Source organism: Triturus cristatus, chromosome 6 (genome assembly GCF_964204655.1).
Source record: "Triturus cristatus chromosome 6, aTriCri1.1, whole genome shotgun sequence".
Lineage (NCBI taxonomy): Eukaryota > Metazoa > Chordata > Amphibia > Caudata > Salamandridae > Triturus > Triturus cristatus.
The window spans coordinates 1,682,825,872-1,682,852,276 of NC_140589.1; the positions used below are offsets into that span (position 1 = coordinate 1,682,825,872).

Genomic DNA, 26,405 nt, shown 5'->3' on the forward strand with positions numbered 1-26,405 from the left:
AGCTATTTTCTTTCCAATTCTATCCCAAACACCTTCAACCTCCAGTGGTGCAAGTTCATCATACAATTCAGTAATATTCTTAATATAAGTTTTCAGATCTTTGCTTTCGTCAGGAATGTAAGTACAACAATGTTGCACTTTCAGCATTCCACAGACTCCACCCTCTTTTGCCAATAAAATATCAAGGGCAAGTCGATTTTGCATTACCATAGCACGCATGGCAACCATTTCAGTATTGACCAATAAAAATCCTCCAGCGGTGCTTGTTGACAAGCGATCCACTACTGTTGACAATTTTCTAATTATGTTTGCATTCAGAGTTATTCCCACTGCTGGTACCAATGCATGAAAAATATCACCTACAAGTTCTGCCCAAGGTTCTTTCTTGGTCCTAGCTAAATGATTACTTAAGCTATGTACACCATCTTCTCCTCTATCCATATGAAAGATTTTTGGAAAGACCAGGCCTACGTAACATGTGCCATACCAATGGTCTGGCAAACGATAATATGCCCTGTTCCCACAAATAAAATATAATCCAGGAAAGACTGGATCTCTTTCACCTTTGAATCCCCATCCACCCATGATTCGATATGTATCATGGCACTCACTATTACCTAAAAAATAATTATCATAAGCCGTTTGATTCCTTCGAATGCAAAATTTCCCTTTCTGAGGCCAATCTAAAGCTATAGTTGGACTAGCTTCTCCTTTCAAATGTTTTTCTTTCTCTATATCCCAGATTGTTTTCTCCACTTTCCCTTCTGCTGCTTTTTCTTTGCATTTTCAATCTTCTTTCCTCGACCATGTCTAGGAATGTCTTTTCCTCCTTCTTCAAACTGCATGTTAGATTGTTTCTAAAAATATACTCTAATGTTAGTTCCTTAGGCTCTAAGAAAAATTCACCTAATACCTTAGCAGGTTTTACTTTGATCAATTTATTATACGAAGGCACTTGCGCAAAAATGTTATCTACATCTGAAAAATAATATTCTAATTTCCCTGTCTCATAAAATAAACTAGCTATTGCACTACATGTTATACCATACTTTGCCGGAAGGTGATGATATGTCACTCCCTCAGAAACAGATGCAGGTAACTGCATACATACGTAGCAGTCCCGTACGTCCATTGTCTTTACATATTCATATAATAACTTTGAAAATACATTATTAGAAAAATCTGTTATTGACCTGTCTTTATGCAAATAATTTTTATCTATTCTAGTTGGAACTACCTTTGTAATTTTCCCTATATTAGTTTTATTCTCACTATGTCCTTCTAATGCAGAGGTGTCAAACTCAAATTCATCAGGGGCCGCATCAGCAGTTTGGTCACCCTCAAAGGGCCGGTTGTATCTGTAGGAGTATGTGTCCACTCTTTATTATCATAAATTATTGTCACTGCATTCAATTATTACTGTTTTTTGTAATAATATAAGTAATAACTAGCTCTGAAAGCAGAAACATAGTCAGAATAATGGCAAGTAGATATTCAAATGTACAATTATTGTACAATTTATTGAAAAAAGATTTTTGGTAACAGACAGTAATTTTTAAACATACAAATATTGCCAAACACTGTTTATTGCACATATGGCAAACATAAGCCATTAACTTTTTTTAACTTTTCTGACTAGATGGCTGACATCGTTTTCCTGAGGTCAGTCCATCGATGTCTGGCGTTAGGTCTTGTGCTGTAGCAATTCGCAAAACAGCATGGAGGTTATCATCAGTGATGCGTGATCTGAGCTTGGTCTTGTTCAGATTCATGACTGAAAACATCTGTTCACATAGATAGGTGCTCCCAAACATGGACAGAACACGTGCAGCTTGAAGTCGGAGCTGTGGCATCAAAGCAGGGGGGAGGAGACGGTAAAAGTCGTCGACTGTCGCATCCTGGAACTTCGCTTTCAGGCTGCTGTTGCACTGAAGTTCTATTAATTCCATTTGAAGGTGATGTGGTGCACTGTCAACATCGATGTTGAAGGGATTGGCAAAGCTGGTAAAGGTTAAGTGTTGTCCTTTAAAGTCAGAAAAGCGTCGATTGAATTCATCAATCAGCCGATTCACTTTGGTACCCAATCGAGCACATGAAAAAGTACCTGGGAATGAGGTTGAGATGCTCTGGCAGATAGGAAAGTGGGCAAGACTGTCTTTTTCAAGCTGTGACTTCCATAGGCGCAGTTTCTCCTGGAAAGCTGTTATTGCCTCATACATTGAGGTTATGACTTGTTTGCGGCCCTGCAGCCTCAGATTCAGTTGGGCGAGATGCTCGGTTATGTCACACAACATGGCAAAATCGCACAGCCAGTTTGTATCTGACAGTTCTGACAAGGGCTTCCCTTTACTTTGCATAAAAAGAGTAATTTCTTCCAAAAGCTCAAAAAATCTCTTGAGAACGGTGCTCCTCCTCAGCCACCTTACTTCTGTATGGTATGGCACATCTGTATGTTCCATGCCCACCTCCTTCAAAAATTGTTGGAACTGACGATGATTCAGACCCCGTGCACGCAGAAAATTCACTGTTTTCGTGACTGTGGACATTATGTTATCCAGTTGCAGAACCTTGCCACACAGAGCTCCTTGGTGGATAATGCAGTGATAAGTTATCAGCGGCGTGTGGCAATTACTTTTTTTCATTTTCTCTTTTAACAGTCCAACCAAGCCATTTCTCTCTCCACACATTGCTGGAGCGCCATCAGTAGTAAGTCCCACCAACTTTTCCCAAGGTAATTTCATTTTATTTACGGATTCCTCCACTGCATTGAAGATGTCCCTCCCAGTTGTTGTCCCATACATGGCGACCACATCCAAGAGCTCCTCACTGACAGACAAGTCTTCCTTCACACCTCTTACAAAAATAGCTAGATGAGCTGTATCAGTATTGTCAGTGCTTTCATCAACAGCTAATGAAAATGCCAGATAACTGCATGCCTCTTCAGCCAACTTTGTTTTAAGATTACAGGCTAGGTCCCTGACTCGGTCTGTGATGGTGTTTCTTGACAAGCTGACATTGCTAAAAGCCTGTCTCTGCTCAGGGCACACCTGTTCACATACCTTCAGCATACACTGCTTTACAAATGCACCTTCTGAAAAGCACTTTGAAGCTCGTGCAATTTCTATAGCCACAAGATAGCTGGCTTTCACTGCTGCATCATTTTTTGCTGTCATTTTTGCAAAAATATTCCGTTGAGAATGCAGGCTTCCTTTTAATTCTTGGACCTTTTGTTGCTTTTCCTGGTGGCTAAGGTTAGCAAATTTGGCTCCATGTTTGGTCTCAAAGTGCCGGCGTAAATTGTATTCCTTCATCACTGCCACTGCCTCATAGCAAATAAGACATACCGGCTTGTCTCCATTAATCACAAACATGTATTCACTTTCCCATCTCTCCTGAAATTGCCTTCCCTCTGCATCAACTTTTCTTTTCTTGGACATTTTTGGGTTATTAATTTGATTGTAGTTTATGGTCCCTATACCACTGTAAAGAGACACGGAAGTGGTCAGTATATCCAAAGTTTACCGCTCAGACTTTTCAGCAGAATAATAAGCAGACCCCCCCTAATAAGCAGACTCCGCCCCCCCCCACATACATCATATGTACTTACAGTACAGGAGAGATGGGTTCAGGCAGCCGTTGGAGAGGCGGCCGCGCATGCGCTGAAAACTGTCCATAGGTAGACTTAACCAAAAAAGAGGCAGTACAAATGTTTGCAAAGGCCTCACAGTAAGTTGTTGCGAAAAAACTCTTTTAAATAGTGGCTCATGCGACTTCTTCAAGCTACACCAAGATACGTTTGCTAACTGAGTTTACAATAGCAATCAGAAAAGCAATCAGTTTAAAAAATAAATGGAGTGAAGGCAACCCGAACACTAACCCTCACGCGATAGGGCAGCAGCCCACTTGTCTTCCAATCATTAAACACAAAAAAACATTGTCACTAGCTTCGTCCAAGCCTGCTCCCGGACAGGATTGTAATATTTAAAAGCATTTTCCAGGACTGATTAGGGATATCGCGCTTCACGGATTGTAAAGGCGCAGAAAACAATGTGACAGGATCCGTCATATAAAGTATTTAATAAAGTAAATTACAATATAGTACAAAGGCCCACAGGTTTACAGAGGGTAACAGGTCAAGTACAGATCAGCAAGTCAAGTCGAATAACCAACATTCCATGACATCATATAAATACCTAGTCAGGGTTCTATGATGACATATCATGACGATAGGTGATTTGATAGGATGGAGAAAGTGCAATGCAAATGAACAGGTAGGAGAACAATAATGGAAATTAAAGAAACAATAATATACACAATGAATTAATGTGAATGTACAACACTGGGATATGCCACCTTTCCCAGGCAAAAATAGAGGCAGCCTGTTCACGTTTAAGGATGCTGCAAGCGCGGACCTGATTCTTAGGTAGAACTTTATTTCAAATTTCTGCAATTCGTTTTCATCGTACTTTGTTTACTTTAATGCACAGCCGGGGGTCATTAGAGCAGCTGTATAACACATTTTAAACCGTTTTCCTCTAACATTTACTGTTTAAGTATGCACAGATAAGAGGAAAAAATACCGTCTTTAAGTGATTTTTCTTTTCAACCAGCAGGATATTACAATATCAGTCATGCCGGTATAAAACCACCCAGGTTGCAACTTTAATGTCAGGCCTCTTGTCGCGATTTTCCAAACCCTGTCCTATGTAAAACCTTATTTGCGCTGGGGTTGTAATTCTGAGTTGTTATCACACCTGGCAATTACAAAGTGTGTTAAATACCTCACCCTTAGGAATGCCACCTTTACCAGAGAAAAGAATGGACATTTGTTCTTGTTTAAAGTTCTGCAAAGACCCGGACATGATACTTAAATAGAACTTTATTTAAAATTGTCTGTATTCATTTTAGCGGTACAGAACACTGCCAGACTCAGAATCAGGGACAAACAAGGAAAATGGCACTTTTATTTCGGGCAGGCAAGAATAGAATTAATCCTGTCCGATTCTGGCCCAGTCTGCAACGATAGAGGTTACTCACTCGTGTTACGTGTCAATTGTTAAGGGGGCGGGAGTGCTGCCCGAGTACACACCTTGAAGCGTGGCTGTGGCCTAGCTCTCCGGATTTCCCCAAGATCCTTCTCCTCGCCCAGTTCCTGCTGATCCCAGGGTGAGGAACAGGACAGCACAGCACCCCTCTATTTCCTGAAACAAGGGGACACGGGGGAGGGAGAGCTTACCTGCGTTATCCTGGGCTGCAGAAGCCGAGACCAGCGACCAGGAGCCTGCGGAGCAAAGTCAGCGCCGGCTGGGGCCCTGCAGGGCAGAGGGACGCGTGCTGCACTCGCTGCTCCCAGGGCTGCTGCACCTTCCTGCCCGCCTCCTGCCCCATCTCCTTTCACTCCTCTCTCCGGTGCGTGGTGCGCCCCCAGCGCAGGAAGGACAGCGACAGTCCCCCTCGGAGCTGCAGTTTCTGAAACTGTTACATTCTCCCCAGTAACATGGCGGCCGGCCTGAGGAGCGGGAGAGGGAGGGAGATGGGCTGCCATGGAGCGGGAGGGAGGGAGGGGGTCAAAGGGAAAGTGCTGCTCCTGCGGGGGTGATCGCCGCACGAAAACAGCAAAAGTTAACTCTGCAGTGACAGTCCTTTAGTGCCTGCAGGACGAAGAGCTTTCGTGTCGCTGAACGGAGCACTACTACACAGCACTACTACACGGGCCACATGACGAGGTCTGGCGGGCCGGATTCGGCCCGCGGGCCTTGTGTTTGACACCGCTGTTCTAATGTGTCTATAGTAGCCTTAAAGGAAATGACAAGAGCAAGAATGCTCCACAAAAGCATTAATAATCCTGTATAACAACAACACATTTTACACCATCTTTTCATGAATGTACATCTACCTTTACTACTTTCTATGTTAGCCATCTTGTTAAAATGGACTGTGTCTTTTGACTTAGCCTCTTTTACTTCACAACTAGTTTATCTAACCTAAGGTTCTAACACCTATTTGGTTCTACCAGTCACTATTTTTAATTCAATATCTAGTTTTCTTCATCAATAGTTCTCTTAATTTATTCAGTTTGGCATCTCCTCGTTCTTCACTCTCCTCTCGCCTTCCAAATATGGATTTTCCTGAACTTCCGTTTCTTTTTCTCCAATGTCGGACAAGAGAACTCTCAGGATTTCCGATTCAATTTCATCCTCAACCACTTTCAGTACAGTCTCCTCTGGACTTCCTTGACTATCTGCCTCTTCTCCCTGTTCAGGCAGAGCCACGTAAGCCATTCTGGTGACTTATACTTCTGGTTAGGTTTCCTTGTTCTTCTACTCTCTTTGTCTTCAGTTAATTCGTCTTCTTTTGATTTTTCTTGACTTGGCACTTCATTCACCTGTTCAGCTCTTGGTGAATTCACTCGTGTCAGTCTGTATCTCAGTTTCCTTATTTTATTGGGCCAAACATCATCTCTTGCAACTCTTTTTACTTTACTTCCTTTGTCATTCTTTTCATTCCTCCAAGCTCTCTTTCTTAGAACTCGACCTTCAGGTATTTCATTTTCACTCTCTTCAGATTCTGTCTCAACTTGCTTTGTCTTTTCAGCAACTTCTTCTTCCACCACTTGTTTTATTTTCCCTACTTCTGTCCCTCCTCGGGTCTCCGGCACGCAATCTTCCTGTTGGCTACTTGTCCCTTCACCTAACTCGATGTTGCAGTTCCCTACACCTCCTCGGGGGTCTTCGGCAGAAATCTGTCCCTCTCTCTCTGTAACTGTCCCTTGTTCACTTAGATTTGTTATTTCAGGTGGAATTTCTCTCAGTCTCTCATCTGGTACTTCCTTTTCACGAATTTATTTTGTTGCGTCTTCAGTACTCTTTCCTCTTTTCTTCCTGTGTTCCTTCTTGGAACCCTGCGCTTCTTGCTCGTTTCCAGAAACGCTAGATTCGGAAATCTGCAATCTTCTTCTCAGAGCAATACTTCTGGGGACTAAAGCTGATCTTTGTTCTGTGTTCCCCCTTTCAGAGTTTCCTTGTGTCTTTGACCCTTTGTCGTCTGATTCAGTGCTTCATTCTGATTCATCAAAGTATTCTTTTCCTGTGCTGTCCACTGGATTTGGAATTCTCAATGTATGACTGACATGGATCCAGTTTTTCAGTCCAGCACACTTCATAGCTGTTGTCGTGGTCAAAATGACTTGTCGTGGTTTTCCCCACCTTGGAACCAGACAATTTCTTCTTCTGTGGACTTTTATCCTTACCCAATCACCTGGGCTCAGATCATGGGCTTGCTTCTTTTCAAGTGTGGTGGCATCTGGTCCAACCTGATGAAACACAGAATGAACTGCGTCAGCCAGGCCTTTACAGTATTCCAACACCATGTCATCAGAAATTGTCATCAGCTTGTTGACTGGTATAAACACATGTCTAATTGCACGTCCCATGATTATTTCATGAAGACTCAATCCTGTAGTTCTGTCTGGAATTGCCCTGATTGTCATGAGTACTAGAGGCAAGACATCAGGCCATTTCATACCTGTGGCCAAACACATTTTCCCTATTCTATTTTTGATAGTACCATTCATCTGTTCGACCGCACCAGAAGCCTCTGGTCGGTAGGCACAATGTAGTTTTTGTTGTACATTCAATGCTTCACAAATTAATCCTACAATCTCATTATGAAAATGTCCTCCTTGGTCCGACTCAATCGTCACTGGGAACCCGAACCTGGGGATGAATTCTCTCAACAGTAGCTTGGCTACTGTCAACCCATCATTTATTCTTGTTGTGAATGCTTCCACCCACCTGGAGAATAGGCAGACTACTACCAAAACATACCTCAATCTGTTACAGTAAGGCATCTCAATGAAATCTACTTGCATTCTGGTGAAAGGCCCTCCTTCTCGACCTATTGTTCCCAGACTCACTACTGTCTTCCTGCCAGGATTGTACTGCTGACATATTAAGCATCTCTGACAAAGACTTTCTGCCACAAGTCTGAATTTTGCATTGTACCAGGTCTGCTTAAATGACCTGATCATAGCATCTCGTCCAATATGTCCCTGGCCATGATACATCCGTTCCATGGTAGACATCATGCTTTCAGGCATAACTGGTCTTCCATCTCTATAGACCCACACATGATCCTTTTCCCTTGGGGCACATCCTGCTTTTACCCACTGTCTCATTTCCTCATCTCCTGCCTCATCCTGCAATTGTTTTACCTCTTCCCAAGTTCCCACAATGTTAGTGAACATCAATGAGCAAGAAGACATTTCTCTTTCCTTAGCCCGATTGACCGAATTCTGATTCCGTGCACAATACTGTGCCATGTCATTGGCATACCTGTTCCCAGTGGCAATATAATCACCACCTTGACTATGTGCAGCACATTTTACAACAGCCAATTATTTAGGCAGCTTCTTCTGCATTCTGAAACCTCTTTGTAGCCATAGTTGGCCGAAGTCGTGGACGACTCGAAAGCCATACTGGCTATCAGTTATCACAGTCACTCTCACACTCTTCCCAATCTTGTATGCTCTAGTCAAAGCCACAAGTTCAGCTACCTGGGCTGATTTCACTCCTTTCAAATATGAGGCTTCAATTACTGCTGCGACTGTGCCTACTGCATACGCTGCCCTCAGCACTCCTTCATCCATTCTCAAACATGACCCATCAACGAACATCACAAAATCACTTTCTGGCAAAGGTACATCTTTTATGTCTGGTCGTGGTTTGGTACAAAAATCAAGTACATCCAGACAATCATGATCAACTTCATCTCTTACCTCCACAATCTCATTATCAGGCAACAATGTTGCTGGATTCACATTCACACATCTTGCAAGACTCACATTAGTTGCACCCAATATAACCTTTTCATACTTAGTCAGCCGACTGTGTGTCATATATTGAGTACGACTCCTTGTCAACAGAATTGCTACATCATGGGGTATAAACACTTTCGATGGATATCCCATCACAATTCCTTCACTCTGCTCCAAACTTCGACATGTTGCAGCCACCACTTTCAAACATCCAGGTAAACCTACAGCTACTGGATCTAGCATTGATGAAAAATATGCAATTGGTCTTCTCAATTTTCCATGTTTCTGGGTCAACACAGAAAGTGCACATCCATTTCTCTCACTGCAATGCAACTCAAATTCTTTCTCATAGTCAGGCATACCTAATGCAGGTGCTTCACACAAACCATCTCTCAATTGTCTAAATGCTGACAATTCGTCTTTGTTTTATTCAAGGGGATCTTTTACATCACTTCTCGTTAATCGCGCCAAAAGCTTTGCGATCAAGGAAAAGTTCCCTATCCACTGACAGCAGTACCCTACCATTCCCAAAAAACATTCTTACTTCTCTTTGAGATCCCCATTCCTTTTATTATTCTGATTCTGTCTATTGTTATTTTCCTTAGTCCTTTCTCAATGTTGTGTCCCAGATACTGCACTTCCCTTTTACAAAACTGTAGTTTTGCGGGTGACACTTTAAGTCCTCCATCTGCCAAATGATTCAGCAAAGCTATTGTATCTGCCTTACAGGCTTCACGTGTTTTTGACGCCACCAAAAGGTCGTCAATATATTGGACAAATACAGAGCTTTCTGGCATTTCTAGACTCTCCAAAGATCTCTTTAACAACTGATTGAATATTGAGGGGCTCTCTGTTTACCCCTGTGGGATTCGGCACCATGCCAAAATACGCTCACCAAAACGAAATGCAAAAATTTGCTGACTGTCATGGTGCAATGGGATGGAAAAGAAAGCATGACACAGATCAATTACTGTGTACCATTCTGAATCATGGGGAATCTGATATAAAATCACTGATGGATTTGGTACAATGGGACAACATGATACCACAATTTTGTTCACCTTTCTCAAATCTTGCACTTTCCTAAATTTACCATTAGGCGTTTTCAGTCCTATTATCGGTGAATTACATGGACTACTCATTATTTCTCTCAAAATTCCTTGCCCAATCATTTTCTCTATTACAGGAGTTACACCTTCAATTATTTCAGGTGTCAATCTGTACTGTGGAACATTTGGATACGTTACTCCTTCTTTCACAGTTATTTTAACTGGATCTACATTTCTCATTAGTCCTACATCCTCTCCAGTGAAATCCCAAACCTCTGCTTTTACAGAGTTTCTTAGTTCTTTTGGTAATTCATCAGGGTTGAACACAGCATATGTTTCAGTAACTTCACTTTCTCTGTTAGCTAAGGTCATCTTATACAATACATCATCATCTGGTGTTTCTAAAGCTATTCCATCCGGAGTACGAAATATAGTGCAATTCATTTTGCACAACAGGTCCCTACCTAGTAAATTCACAGGACTGGTGTCACACACCACAAAGCGGTGCATTTCTGAAAATTTCCCTATGCTGACTTTCACTGGTTCTGTAAGATAGGTCTTAATTTGCCTGTTGGACACACCAACTACTTGGATCGTTTCATCCGAGAGAGGAAGATTCTTAACATCAGCTGATCTAACAGTTGATCGAGTAGCACCAGTATCCACTAGGAAAGTTATATTTTCATCATTAACCCTCCCATCTACAAAAGGTCCTGTCTGGTCTACTTCTAGAGTTGCGCCAAGTACGCACTCTTCTTCCTCCCTTCGGCACCGTCAATAGCTTTCTTCTGCGTCACTCTCATCGCGTTGCAGCCAATACTGCGAGACAGCGCTAGCGCGTGGCAGCTTATTTACCTGTTCTTCATTGTAGAATCCCGATTCACTACTATACTTCTGTGTGTTTCTGCTCTGTGGAAAAGGCGGCTTTGGCACCTGATTCTGTGGGGGAACAACTTGCTGCTGTTGCTACAGTTGACCACTCACCTCATGCTGCACCTGTGGGTTCAATGATGGATTTTCATTGTTAGTACTCGGGGGAAACTTACACTCGGATTTCCAATGCCCTATCCTGCCGTAATTATGACACGGAAATTTCTTCTTAGTTTCTTCAATGTTCCCTTTGTACTTCCCATTATTACATTTTGGCTTGGTCCCTGCTTGTTCCACCAATTGTGCTTCCTGTCTCTCCGCTACCTTTACCTGTGCCCACATTGCCTTCTCCTTTAACTTTCGCTGTTTGCTTCAATTTCATCACTGAAGTATTTAACATGTCTCAATACTTCATCTATTTTCTTGTTTTGCCAATCTACCGTATGCTGTTTAATCATATCACCAATTTCTGGTCGTAGACCATATACAAATCTGTATACAAAATGGCTCAAATCCTTTTCACTCAGATTCTCATCTCCGCTAAACTGCTTAAAAGCTTGTATTAGCCTCTCATAGTACGCATGTACTGACTCTTTACTTTCCTGGTGTGTTCGATCAATTTTTACCCAGTCTGTTTCTTGAGGGGGCACTTTATTTTTCAAAAATTCCATAACCTGCTCATATTTCTTCATTACCTCGGGGTCTGGTGCTCCTGTTTTAGGATCCCTAGGATATTCCTTGGTTGGCCAATTTATCATCAATTCGCATTCTGACCATAGGTCTGCTGGTACTATTATGTCAAACAGACTATTCAAATCAATCCATAGTACTTTAGACAATTTTACAAATCTGTCTACCTGTCTGTACCACTCGACGGGCTTTTCGCGTAGTCGAGGGAAGTCATTCGTAAATGACAAAATATCCTGTCTTGTCCATGGAACATGTACATATCCTCCTCCTGGAATCTCTCTCATAGGGCACTCTGTCACTACCTTCTCTTTTTCTCTTACAGGAAAGGCTGAAAATGTCTTATCTGAGGCATCATCGCGTTTTTTATACCACCTGCTTCTCCATTTATCCACGTCTCCCCATTTTCTCAGCAAAATGATTATGTCCTTAATTTGTCCAATTCGTCCTGTGGTGTTCATGTTCTCAATGTCTTTTTCAGTAAATTCTACTCGATAAGGTTTTTGTAAGGCTTTTACCTTTTCAATATCAATACCCATTTCATTTGCCACCTCTTCTAACCTTTCATGCAAGTTTTTCGCTCTCCAGGTTGCACTTTTCCACAGAAATAATAATTCTTCATCCTGATAGGTTTTCAATTTTTCTGTCGGGATCGTCCCTACGATTAACTCTTCCAATACCATTCGTAACTTAGCCACATCAATTGATTGGGATTCTTTGTCTTTCTTCTGCAAGCTTCTCAACCATTCACTTAACTCGTCTGTTGATGGTTCTACTGGTTTTTCTACACTTCCATGTCCAAAATCATTTTGTGTTTCTGACACTGTCTTTATCATTGTCATACGTCTCTCTGCACAATTCTGATCTACAAATGGATTATTTGTAAAATTCGGTTCCATTACACTCATGGTCTGTCTCCATGGATTCTCATTCTGACTCACTCTTTGTTGTTCTACAGGGTTACTATTTCTATAAGGGACTGTCAAACAATGCTCACTGTCCTTCTGTTTTTCAAAAATAGGCATTACTGGACCTATTGTTACTGGAACAGTTACTGCTTCTAGATTCTTGGTCAATTCTCTTATTTTCTCAGTTAATTCTAGGGTTGTTTTTGCTAATCCTACAGAATTTTCTCCATCTGTTCTTCCTTCTGATCTCTTTTCTACTTCTCTGGTACCACTGTCTTTACACAAACTTAGGGATTCTGGTTCCGTTTTTATAATTCGCACTGTTTCTCTCATTGGGGCACTTGGAGTTAACATTTCTGGTTCTTATCTATACGGTGGTGGATTTTTATAAAGCATATCATCAAGAACATCATCCTCAGACTCATTCGCTCCATACCGTCTCGACTCCAAATTATGCCTCTTTTCTACACACTTTCGACCTTCATTCTCTCCTACAGTTCTTACAGGGAACACACCCTCAGTCATGCTCGCATCTCGCCATCTTTTCATTCGGTCACTATGCGTTTCGTGTCCGTATGGCGTTCCAAACCAGTACCTATATCCTCTACCACTTCTTTGTCTTTCTCGTTCATGCATTTCGTCTTCCCATTCTGTCAAAGCCTCAAACTGTGTCGGTCTAGGTCTTGGTTCCAAATTCATCATCTTCTCTCTCAAATTTCTCAAAACAGCCAAATTAAATGAACCATGCTCTGGAAAAGCTAATACTCCGTCATCCTTGGTGTATCTCACCCAGTTATCCAACCAAATACAAGTATGATACCCATATTTCGCAATCATAAAGGATGCAGGGGTTTTCGGTGGAGGAAGTAACTGTCCTTCCCTAGTCTTAACTGGTTTGTCTTTCTTAAACCACTTCTTAATTCTCCCTAACCGGGTCTTCTTCTCCTTCTCTGGTGGGTCATAATACATTTTCTTGTCTTTCGCGCAACGCTAGTCCCTCTTTACAACTGTACCGCTAATCTATCCAATCACAGCGTGACTTCACACTAACGCACCTATTCAGAGCGTCCACGTCACTGTCACAGTCCTCGAATCCTAGTGCGACTCACACTAACGCACCAATAAGGAGCATCTACGTCACCCTGTTTCTTCTCCAATCCTAGCGCAGCGTACACTAACGCACAAATCCAGGGCGTTTCACAGTTCTGACCTACTGTCCAATCCCAGCGCGGTCGTTCTGACGTCAGCAGCCGCTGCGGCAGCTCCTGCTCCTGCTTCTGTCTACCCCTCTTTTACAAGTCCGCTCAGTAAGTTTTTGTTTCAATTTCTACACTTCTGTTAGTAACAACATAGAAACGTCTCCATTGTCCGCTTCGCTAACCAAAGAACAGCAAAAAGACCTTTCTCACGAGAATTCCGTCTTTCCCAAGAGCAGCGCTTACCTCTGCCCGACTACGGAATCATTACTTCCGTTGATAAAGTAGCACATCCCTCTACTTCACCCTTCTAACAAGCATTAGCTAATTGTTTCTCTAGTATTTAAGACACATAGGTGCCGATTCGGATCCTGGAAAAATTTCCCCCGTCCGAATTGAATCTGGACTTTTTTCCGTCCGAATCGTACAAGTCCCGTACAAACTGGCAAGTACGATTCGTATGTGAAAAAGTCCATACGAATCGCATTGGGTAAATTCCCCGACACGTCCTCGGGTCGGAAAAGGTGTCCGACACGTCCCCGGACATTTTTACGTACGAATCTGAAAACTGAAGTCCGAGCGCGCAAGTACGATTCGTACCGTCCGTCCGATTGTACAACCGTATGGTAAAAAGACCGTCCGGAGCGAACTCCTAAAGCAACCATGGAGACATCCAAACAGGTGCCCGGTACGCGCCGTCCCCCCCCAGCCCCCCGTATGTACGCGCCGTCCCCCCCCAGCCCCCCGTATGTATGCGCCGTCCCCCCCCAGCCCCCCGTATGTACGCGCCATCCCCCCCCAGCCCCCGTATGTACGCGCCGTCCCCCCCAGCCCCCCATATGTACGCGCTGTACCCCCCAGCCCCCCGTATGTATGCGCCATCCCCCCCCAGCCCCCCGTATGTACGCGCCGCCCCCCCCCAGCCCCCCGTATGTACGCGCCGTACCCCCAGCGCCCCTCTGTGTATGTCCGGTGCGGACCCCCACCCGTGTATGTACGGTACGTACCCCCACCCGTGTATGTACGGCGTGTACCCCCACCCGTGTATGTACGGCCCGTACCCCCACCTGTGTATGTACGGTGCGTACCCCACCTGTGTATGTACGGTGCGGACCCCCACCCGTGTATGTACGGTACGTACCACCACCAGTGTATGTACGGCGCGTACCCCCACCCGTGTATGTACTGCGCGTACCCCCACCCCCGTAGGTACGGTGCGGACCCCCACCTGTGTATGTATGGTGCGGACCCCCACCCATGTATGTACGGCGCGTACCCCACCCGTGTATGTACGGCGCGTACCCCCACCCCCGTAGGTACGGTGCGGACCCCCACCCATGTATGTACGGCGCGTACCCCCACCCATGTATGTACGGCACGGACCCCCACCCGTGTATGTACGGTGCGTACCCCCACCCCCGTAGGTACGGTGCCGACCCCCAGCGCTACGCACTAGGGGTCCGCACGGTACCTACGGGGGTGGGGGTACGCGCCGTACATACACGGGTGGGGGTCCGTGCCGTACATACATGGGTGTGGGTCCGCACCGTACCTACGGGTGTGGGGGTACGTGCCGTACATACACGGGTGGGGGTACGTGCTGTACATACACGGGTGGGGGTCCGCACCGTACCTACCGGGGTGGGGGTACGCGCCGTACATACACGGGTGGGGGTACGCGCCGTACGTACACGGGTGGGGGTCCGCACTGGACATACACGGAGGGGGGCTGGGTGTACGGCGCGTACATACGGGGGGCTGGGGGGGACGGCGCGTACATACAGGGGCTGAGGGGGACGGCGCGTACATACGGGGGCTGGGGGGACGGCCCGTACACATGGAGGGGGGCTGGGGGTACGGTGCGTACATACGGGGGGCTGGGGGGGGACGGCGCGTACATATGGGGGGGGGAAGGCGCGTACCGGGCCCCCAATTCCGCTCGCATCGCGGCGTACTTCGCTTTTCCGGGTTTTTTTTGGGTGCCGTAAAAATATTGCTGTCCGGACTGCTGTCGGTTCGAATCGTACTTCCTGGTTCGTGAAACGCAGCCTGAATGCGTCCCGACGTCACGTCGGCGCTTTCCCGGATCACATTTGTATGTATATTTTCGTCGGTCGGTGTTTTTTACGATTCGTACGGAAATGGTGTTTCCGTGCGAATCGTACTTCCATGTTTGTAATGTTTTTTTCCCGGGTACGTGTCGGACGGAGAAAACGCCCCGACCGACGGTTCGTACCCGGTTATTCCAGGATCGGAATCGGCACCATAGTTGGAGACCCAATGCTCCTGAGAAATAAACCTAGAGTTTCGCAATCAACCCAAATGCCTTTGCATTCACACTCGTTCACACAAGAAAATGTAGTACATTCACACAGAATCTTGTCTTTTCCCGAGAACAGCGAAAAGTCTATCCTACTACAGAATTATGACATACATTAACAAAGCAGCGCTTACCTCTCCTTTGTCCTTCTAACAAGCTCAGAGAGTACCTAATACCTTTCCAGTGATAAGGGTTATCGGAATGCCAGTTGGATCCCTGGTACCTAAGACCAGAATTTCACAGATAACCTTCGCTATCATACACACTTCTCTTACACTATAAAATGTCTCTAATGGCAACACACGACGATGTCACCGAATCGAACCCAGACAATGCGCCGTGCAACTTCAATTGTCACAAGTTTCCCCTGTGTACCTACAGGGCAACAACAATTCCGTCTTTCCCGAGAGCAGCGCTTACCTCTGCCCTACTACGGAACCGTTACAAACTTCCGACTTCCACATCCCAGAAGCCGTACCAACAACATTAAACTCGACACAACTCAACATAGAGTGTTAGTACATAAATCAATACCAATCAATAACCAAAATCAAAAAGCAATGTACAAGCAATAATCACTAAACCAAACAATAACAAACCATCATACTGCTACCAGAAAAACTGATGCAGCGTGGAATGCAAAATCCCTCCCTCCGTCACAGACCGCAAATCATATAGACACACTCATTTACTACTTTCGCTGGTGGGGCCCATAACACCAACATTCATTCCCTATTGGTCTGTGTTTCTAAGGAGGTGATTATTCCATTCGCTGTAAATGGAAGGAAATACCTGTTTGTCTCCAATGAGCGATAGATCCACCTAACCTTCTCTCCCTCACTAAGACCTGAACATCACCTTTAGTTTCCCTTCCATGGATAGGCCATGGATCTGCTAGTTGCAGGTTTGTGTATTTTCTAATTCTATAATTACTTTACATCAATACATTCTATTGAAATAAACAACTCGACACAATTCTATAATTAATAAATCGAATTTATCTAAATAATGCAAGCAACTTCATTAATTAATTTAGCAGTTGGTCATCATATTTACCTATTCTGGCTAAATGTCGTCCTCTAAGTCAAATTTAGATCTTTTGTCTCTCAATGCCCATGGAAAGCAATTATTCAGTTCATAAGGAAAATGGCCATCTGATCAGTTCGTCAAAGCTTCAGGGAAACAGCTGTCCTGCAGTATCACCGTCCTCTCCGTCAGCATAACATCAGGAAATCGAAAAGCGCGCGGATCTCCTCTCTATTCTATCATAATTTATAGTAAAATCACATTCCAAAAGTATCGAATATTATTTTAGAATGTCTCTGATTGGTCAGACAAATTTGTTCAGCAGGGTTCTCACACGGTAAAGGTCTCTTTAGATGTAGTTCATAATTTTTCCGGTCCAAAGTATCTTTTTATTGTTTCTTTCAGAGAAGCTGGCTTGCTGCCCAGAACGTCCATGAGGGGCACATTCGGGTTAGGGTCGCGTAGAGGCCACTGTTGCTAGCGGCGAAGCATGCGCACTTCACCCAGAGCCTTTCATAATGGAGTCAATTCGTCAGATAGGGATGTCAGCCATTTAATTTGTGGCCACTGCAAATGGTCAACTTAAGGAAAGAAACACAAAAACGTAAATCATACATAGAAATGACTAATAAAATGTTATTCCCTCGCTAATACCCATATGTATGTGTATTTATCTAGCCAAAAGCAACACTCAATGCGATTTATACTTACTAAATAAAGCACGAATCACAATTACATCACCAAAGCAACATATATCATCCAACATTCTAATTATCTATCATTAGTATGCGTACGAAATTTAGTTCACGTCATTAATTGGGCCATGCAGATGCAAATCCCACGTGTATTTCGGTCATTAATTAATTAATTTAATTAATAAAATGACATGCAAAAATGGGGTGGGTATACAAAATTTTGCATAACCCGCTCCAGCAATCCCCCCTTTGGTGATTTTATCACCACACCACCCAAAATGTTGTTCTGTCTTTACGGAATCTTTAAAATGTTTTCTTGCTCTTAATCATAATTCAGTTTCACCTACGTCTTCTCTTTTTACTGATTCATACATACTCTCCTTCCACTCCTCCAATTCTATTTCTTCAATTTCTCTTTCTTGTTTCTTATCTTTTCTTTTTGAATTTTCAATTTTTATTCTTTTCTTATTTTTCTTGTTTCTACATCACATACAACATAATCTTATCATTAATACTACGCAGATTACACATGTTAATGGAAACAATATTTTACCTATAAGAGTACTACCTACGTTCACTAAAAAAATCTTAATAGCAGCTATTTTCTTTCCAATTCTATCCCAAACACCTTCAACCTCAAGTGGTGCAAGTTCATCATGCAATTCAGTAATATTCTTAATATAAGTTTTCAGATCTTTGCTTTCGTCAGGAATGTAAGTACAACAATGTTGCACTTTCAGCATTCCACAGACTCCACCCTCTTTTGCCAATAAAATATCAAGGGCAAGGCGATTTTGCATTACCATAGCACGCATGGCAACCTTTTCAGTATTAACCAATAAAAATCCTCCAGCGGTGCTTGTTGACAAGCGATCCACTACTGTTGACAATTTTCTAAATTTGTTTGCATTCAGAGTTATTCCCACTGCTGGTATCAATGCCTGAAAAATATCACCTACAATTTCTGCCCAAGATTCTCTCTTGGTCCTAGCTAAATGATTACTTAAGCTATGTACACCATCTTCTCCTCTATCCATATGAAAGATTTTTGGAAAGACCAGGCCTACGTAACATGTGCCATACCAATGGTCTGGCAAACGATAATATGCCCTGTTCCCACAAATAAAATATAATCCAGGAAAGACTGGATCTCTTCCACCTTTGAATCCCCATCCACCCATGATTCGATGTGTGTGTGTGTGTGTGTGCGTGCGTGCGTGTGTGTGTGTGTGTGTGGACGTATACTAAAATACTGTGGACGTATACTAAGTATACATACATATTATAGGGCTAGAGAGTAACAGCACTAGTTTGCAACTCAAGTAGGCACAAGATTGTCCGGAAAAACACTTAAATTGTCATCCAGGAAAATATTATAATCTAGCCCCAGTGGGCAGAGTTCCTGTACATATTATGCCATACGTGATATTTATAAGTAGAGCTTGGGCATCCAAAGATTGTTAGCTCATATTCCAATTTGTATGCTCCAAATTCATACATTTGCAATTAAGCCCAAGAGAACGATGTTTAAGGTAACATTTCCCAGTGTTCCTATAGTTACCCTCTTGTTACACTGCTAATGTTCCGAAGGGGGCACAATATTAGAAAAGTAACTGTAGAAGAAAATAATAGAATGAAGAAGAGTACAATACAATCAATGCTTTGCAAGAGAAGGAAGAAAATGGAAGTATAAAACACACTATATGTTCTCATACTGTCTGTAGATAATTGTTCAGCCACACACGAAAGAAGGGAAAAGAAGTGTCCAGACGCAAGTAGTGCCTACTGTACTCTTTATATGTGCAACTCACTGTTTACCACATGACGCAGGTCCCTTGTAAAATATAAAAACACAAACAAAACAAACCTATTAAAATAACTATACTTTATGCTTTCAATTATACACATAAGAGACCATTAAAATTTTATCGAGAAAGGAGAAATTAGTGAGAAGGAAAGCATGGAGGGGTGAAAGATGCTAAATGGGGGAGAACTGGAAAGAAAAGAGAAATGAAGAAAAGGGCAGAGAAAAAAAGGGGAGTCGGAGCAACGGAAAAAGGAGAAAAAGGAGAAAGAAGAGTCAAATGGGAAAAGATCAACGAGTAGGTGTTATGTTCTTTCACAATATTGTCCTCTCTCCCACACCGTAGATGCTCTTCCTTGTAGTCATCAGCTGTACATTCTGGAATGTTGACAGATGACAGCTGATGACTGAGGTGACCGGAGGCTCCACCCGCCATCTCTTCACTGACCTGAATTTGTACTTCTGTTGGAAGCTTCATTTAAATAAACTTTATTTATGCTCACTCAACGCGTGAGTTTTCATCTTTACAAATTTGGTTACGAGCTTACAACACATCTGGACTCTCAGCATACTATCCTGCTTAGAGTTTCTACTTTCGTGACAGGTGGACCTTCCCATCTTCATCCATTTGACTCCCACCCGCTCAGGTCAGTGTAATTCATGGATTTAAACCCTGCTTGACACTTTGGAAGAAACACAAACCCAACAGTGGCTGACCTAAGGTTCAGCAACTCAATCCCTATCTTTAGAAAATTAGTGTCCTGTGCCTTCACTTCCAGAACCTTCCGCAGTTCGGCTCTACTGGAGTCCAGAAAAACTGATTTTCGTGAGAAAGGAAGGTGCAACAGGAAAGGAGTCAAAGTCATCCAAATGAGTCCAGCACTTTTCTTTATTTGTTTCAAAATTTTGGGAATATCGCTACCAGATTGAACTGATGCTACTCGTGGACATATCTTATTAAGGATTTCGGATATAATACTACTAAACCCTTATTGTGGGGTATTTCCCAAATTGCAGCGTGTATACATGGAGACATACCCTCCTATCTGATACCTCAGGAAATTGGATGAGTGTCCTTTTTGGCCTCCATTGAGAGGCTTTATCCTGAGCTATTTTGCATGAATATGGTTATGCTATTCTTCATGTTATAATCTAAACCCTGAAGAAGTTCCTTTACAAGGACAAAACGTGTTGGCTGAAGGCCATTAAAAAAAATTTGAAACAAATAAAGAAAACTGCTGGACTCATTTGGATGACTGACTCCTTTTCTGGGGCACCTTCAATTCTTACGAAAACTTGCTTGACGCTTGTCACAAGCTTCATTTACCGCTTCAGCTACAACAGTGTTTACTGCTTTGCCGGCTTCAACTGTCACATCAACCGCCTTCAATTCATGAAACACCACTGCTGCCAATCGTTGCTGGGTTACCGTGTGACGATAACGTCGTCACTGGCAGCCATTTTAGGGGAAACGCCCAGCTGTTCCAGGTCTGCGGCACATTGCTCCAACCCTTCCCCACGCGGTAACATCATTACGCTGCGCACCGCCATTTTACTTTAAATCCTTCGAGTACTCGAGTCGGCACGGCAGCACTGGCAATCTTGCATACTTCAAGATTCGGGAAACTGAACCTCAAGCACCGGACACTTCTACCCATCAAAAGGAACACGTTTAATGCAGTAAGTTATTTATTGTCACAATTCGGTGCCATTTCACGCTGATTGGCACAGCATTTTCCTCCATGTGCTCACTTCGCTGATGAGCACAGCTTTTCCTTTTTCTTTTATTATCAACAACATTAACCATCATTTGGCTGGAGTCTTCTACAATTTTAAGAGCTTATGTTATTTTTTTTATCCTCCCACTTTAGAAAAATCTGTGTGTTTATTTATAGCTCAGATTTACAACTGGCATAATTGTTTTCCATTGCATAATAACCTCATCAGTTCCCTTATTTCCCAGTTTTAATGAGCTCTGACATGGCCTCAGGTCTTTATTGAACCTTATTGCACCTCAAACATTCCTTCCAACTGGAGGTGAACCTCTACTTAAATGGGAAGAGTGGAGAGAACACTTTACAAACTATGTTTTAACATTCGACGATGAGGAAGAGTTCATAGCTGAAAAAAAATACAAAATTCTCTTACATTGCCTTGGCGCAGGCGGTATTAAAGTTTTCAATAGCCTAAACAAAAAACCAAGAGCAACCGGGGAAAGTGATGTATACACTAATGCTATTGATGATTTAAACAATTACTACAAGCCCACCTTTTGCGTTGCAGTTGACAGATACAAGTTTTTTCACAAGAAGCAAGGGAGAATCCATTGATGACTATGTTTGAGCTTTAAAAATCTAGCTCTCACTTGTCGCTTTGAAGGGCTTCATGACGAGTTCATTTGGGACCAGATCGTTATGCAAGGGTCCAATACTAATATACCAAAGAATCTATGGGCCAAGGGTGAAACTCCTTTGCAAAGTGTAATTGATTTTGCTAGAAGAGCAGTGCTTACCGGCAGGTGTGCCACAGCTGTCAATGCTGAAAACAAGAAAAAAAAAAGAGGACGGCATTGTGGCTAAAGTTAGTGATTGGAAACTGTTGCCCAAGCAAGTAAAGAACTTAGCAGTAGTAAGCCTGGTAGGGACAAAAGCTTTGCTAGTTCTAGGAGACGCTGTTACAGGTGCGGAAGCTTCAACTATTTAGCCAACGATAAGAAATGCCCTGCCAGGAAGCAACATTTTTTGATTTGAGGTGTCATGGGACATTTCCAGAAGGTTTGCCAAAAGAGACCCTCTAGTTCTGTTAAGTTCATTGAGGTTGAACATGATGCTATCTCTAATTCATCTGATGAGGATGATCTCAACATGTGTGTGCTTAATATAGAGGATGATTGCGTTTCGCAGGTTGATGATGTGCATGTTACCTGTAAGAAAAAAACAGTATGTGAAATGTCGATTGGTGGTGTAGATATCTCAATCGTTGCGAACTCAGGTTCGCCCTACACCATTGTCAACAATACGGTATGGAAGGAAAAGTTTTCCCGCCTTTTGGGTGTTCAGTTAGAATTACCAGACATCTCAATCAAAACTTTCACTGGAGATTCCATTGAGGTTTGTGGTTACAGGAAACTCACATTTTCCTTACTGTATGTATCCAGGTCGGGACCTTCCATGTTGAGGTGGATGGGCCAAGGTAAATTGGGTATTGTTCTAAATCCCAACAGTGTGAAACCTGTCCTTATTGTCCAGACCAATGAGGAATTCAGTAAACATGTATTTCATAAGTTTCCCAAGGTTTTTTCTGGAGTGAATGGTCTTTTGAAAGGTTTTGAATACAAAATATGTGTCAAGCAGGGTGCCATCCCCAAGATTCACAAAGTTAGAAATATTCCCTTTACCTTTAAGGAGGGTCTTAAGGCACAGTTGGAGAAGCTACTCATTGATGATGTAATTGAAGAGGTGGAGTCCTCGGAGTTGGTCGCTCCCATAGTGGTCGTCAAGAGACATAATGGAAATGTGAGATTGTGTATTGATTTGCGCGATCACAATGACAACATCGTAATTGATCAGTTTCCCTTCAACGAATTAACGAAATGTTAGCTCTTCCAAAAGGTGTCAAACGGTTTTCCACCATAGACCTCAAAGCTACATACCACCAAGTACCCTTACATTCTGCCAGTAAGCGTTTGACAACTTTTATCACACTCTTTGGGTGTTACCGTTTCAAAAGAGTCCCTTTTGGCCTGGCCTCTGGCGCTGCGATGCTCCAAAGACTCATGCAAGACATTTTTAAAGATGTCGAGAATATTCTTCTGTTCTAAGACAATATCTTAGTCATGGGTAAATCCAGCAAGGAGCCTGACGAGAAACTGGCACAGGTTTTGAGCATATTAGAATGTAAGGGATTAACTGTTGACTACAGCAAATGCAAATTTGCTTGTTCCGAAGTAACTTATTTGGGACACATGATCACCGCTGGGGGTATCAAGCCCAAGAAGGAGCTTTTGGATGCCATTCTGAATGCTCCTGAACCTAAGAACAGGGATGAACTGCATTCCTTCATGGGCCTTGTCGAGTTCTACTTGAAGTTAATTGAGAATTTTTCTGCCAAAACATATGAAATGAGACAATAGCTCAAAATAAAGAACGCATTTTTGTGGTCGGAAATGTGTCAAAAGACATTCTGTGCGCTTAAACAAGATATGTGTTTCGCCACCCATTACAGGGTTTTGATCTCTCTTTAAGTACTATCGTTACCACTGATACAAGTGGAAGAGTTCTGGGTGCCGTGCTCACACAGAAAGATTCGCGCGGCACTGAATGTACCATTGCTTTTGCTTCCCGTTCATTGCCACCTACAGAAGAAAAGTATTCTAGAGCGGGAAGCATTGGCATGTGTCTGGGGATTGGAACATTTCCGGTAGCTTGTGCGAGATAATAAGGTTATTTTGTGAAGTGACCACAAACCATTGACTAAAGTTCTAACTACTAAGGGTCTTAACGCTGCATCCCCGAGACTTGCTAAGACGTCTGTACGATTGTTTGATTTTAATTACGAAGTTCAGTATGTTCCTGGGACCAAGAATGTGGTTGTAGATTTCTTAAGCCGTATGCCTGTTCTTCTACAAGAATCCAATGATGACTCCGGAGATTAATTCTATGTTGCCAACATACTGGAGGATTTGCATGGCCTATCCTTAGAAAAGTGGAAAAAAGAGCAGAGTAATGATGCAGTACTATGAGAGGTGCTTAGTATGCTTTCTAGTGGTTGGCCGGAAAAGAGGCTTATTTCAAAAGAACTACATCCATTTTGGGAGATTAAACATGATTTATCTCAGGAAAACTGGCTTTTACTGAGGAATGGTAAGATCATTCCGCCGTCCAAGCTCAGACGCGGTATTCTAGAGATTTGCCACGAGGGACATTTGGGTATTGGTAAGACCAAATGCAGAGTTAGGAACTTGTACTGACTGGTGGCCTAGTGTGAACTTTGCCATAGAGAGAACAGTCAGAATTTGTCTGCAGTGTTGCAACTCCGACAAAACCCAGGTCACTTTAAGACCTCCCCTACATCCCATCACTTGTCCCACCATGCCATGGGAAAAAATTGGAATTGATATCATGGGTCCTGTTATGGGTCGTGGGGAACAAGTCTTTGCTATTGTTCTTATTGATGACTTCTCCAAGTGGCCAGAAATTAGTTTTGTCAGCAAAGCCGATGCCCCCAGCGTTGTCAAATTTCTGGATGAGGTTTTCATTAAAGAAGTTTCACCCAAATGATATTTTTGCGAACTATGTCAATAGGAATAAAATTGTCCACAAATCCACATCAATCTATCACCCTTCCTGGTAACGGAGCAGTAGAACGCTTCAACAAGGTGATCATGGGTATCGTGCAGCTAGCTAACAACAACAATTTGGTGTGAAAGTCCAACATTTTTAAAACTTTGTGGACATACCACATTACACCGTGCAACAACACAGGACACAGACCTTTTGTTCTCATGAGGGGCAGAACTCACATGTCTAAGGACAACGTGGGTTGGTTAACTGTGTCCAAGAGAGTAGACTGGTCACCTTACCAGGTAAGACGTAAGCTGGAGAAAGCTCAATTAGAGTGTAAGGTTCGCTTTGACATTAAAACATAGTTGCAAACCTGTTCATTGGCAAACTGGTGATGTTGTACGTGTTAAAAAAGTGGTTTTACAGTCAAGGGACACAGTAGGTTTTCCCAACACCTTACTGTCAGCAAGGTGTTTTGCAATTCCGCCCTTTTGAGCAAAGGAAGATTTTGGCATCTCTCTATGTTATCGGCATGCAAACCTGAAATTCCTTCATTACCCAGATCTGATGATAGCCAGAAGATGCATGATCCCGACTCTACACACACACACACAAGTGCCGTGCACGATCCTCCTTGTTCAAGGGGAAGATGGTGGGACTATGGATAGGATGAAGGTGGTGTTGCCCATTCACAAGTTAGTCATCATGATTTCCCTATATATTCTGAGGTGTACTCTGCTGGCACTGACGTGTCCTTGCCACAAAGAACCAGAGTGGGACGACCTGTGTGTCCCCCCAGGAAACTCACTGATTATGTTTGCGAATAACTTTCTCTGCATTTGCTCCACATTTACTGTGGTACACCTTTTTCCCCTTGACTCCTCCCCTCTTTTCCCCCCTCTTTCCCCTCTCTCGCTCCTCCCTCATCCGTTAAGAGGAAGATGTGTTATGTTCTTTCACTATATTGTCCTCTCTCCCACACTGTAGCTGCTCTCCCTTGTAGTCATCAGCTATGTAGTATCCCGGTCTAGGGGACGCCGTGAGAGTGGCTAGGCCACATGCTTGGGACACTATAAATGAATGGACACACACACTTATAGATAGGCACTGGGCCAAAGACCCCAAGCGGTCTTGTGCTCCTTTATTTATGCCCTCAGGCACGCCCGCCCTCGGGATGCGTGGGTGCGTGAGCAGCATGTGTGAACTGGCCGGGTGGCTCCGTCACGACATCCCTCCAATCTTTTAGATACAGCAACTCTTCACAGGAAAACCACTCAGTCCTTCTGAGCACACCACGCAAAGTCACTCAGTCTCTGACTGGGGGTCGGATTCGGCCGGAGACCATACTTCTGGCTCCGGGAGTTCTTTCTTGATTCTGACCCTTCTGACTCCTTCTCCGGTGCGGGGACAGCATCCCCTGGAATCCTCACGCCCTCCACTGCCCTTGATTCTCTACTGGGTTGTGATTGTAACACCTCCGTCTGACTTCTCAGGTCTTCCGCAGGGGCTATTCCTTCTCCACCTTCCAGCTCTTCCATGGGTTGTTCAGCTGCCTGCACGTCCTTGGGGACTCTCTTGAACCATGAGATGTTGAACACACAGGTTCCCCACATGGCTGATACCATGGTACCCTGTATGTTAACTACTTCCCACACTCCAAGTTCAAATGGAGTGCGATACTTCCAGCTTGGGTGGCGGTCTTTTACTATGACTCTATCTCCAACCTGAACACTCATGGACTGGGCCCCTCGAG

General features: G+C 43.4%; 1 pseudogene; it reads right to left on the reverse strand.

Annotated features, from left to right (window-relative positions):
• Window positions 1-1,622: 1,622 nt before the first annotated feature.
• LOC146821819 (general transcription factor II-I repeat domain-containing protein 2 pseudogene) lies at window positions 1,623-3,437 on the reverse strand (annotated as a pseudogene).
• Window positions 3,438-26,405: the final 22,968 nt, after the last annotated feature.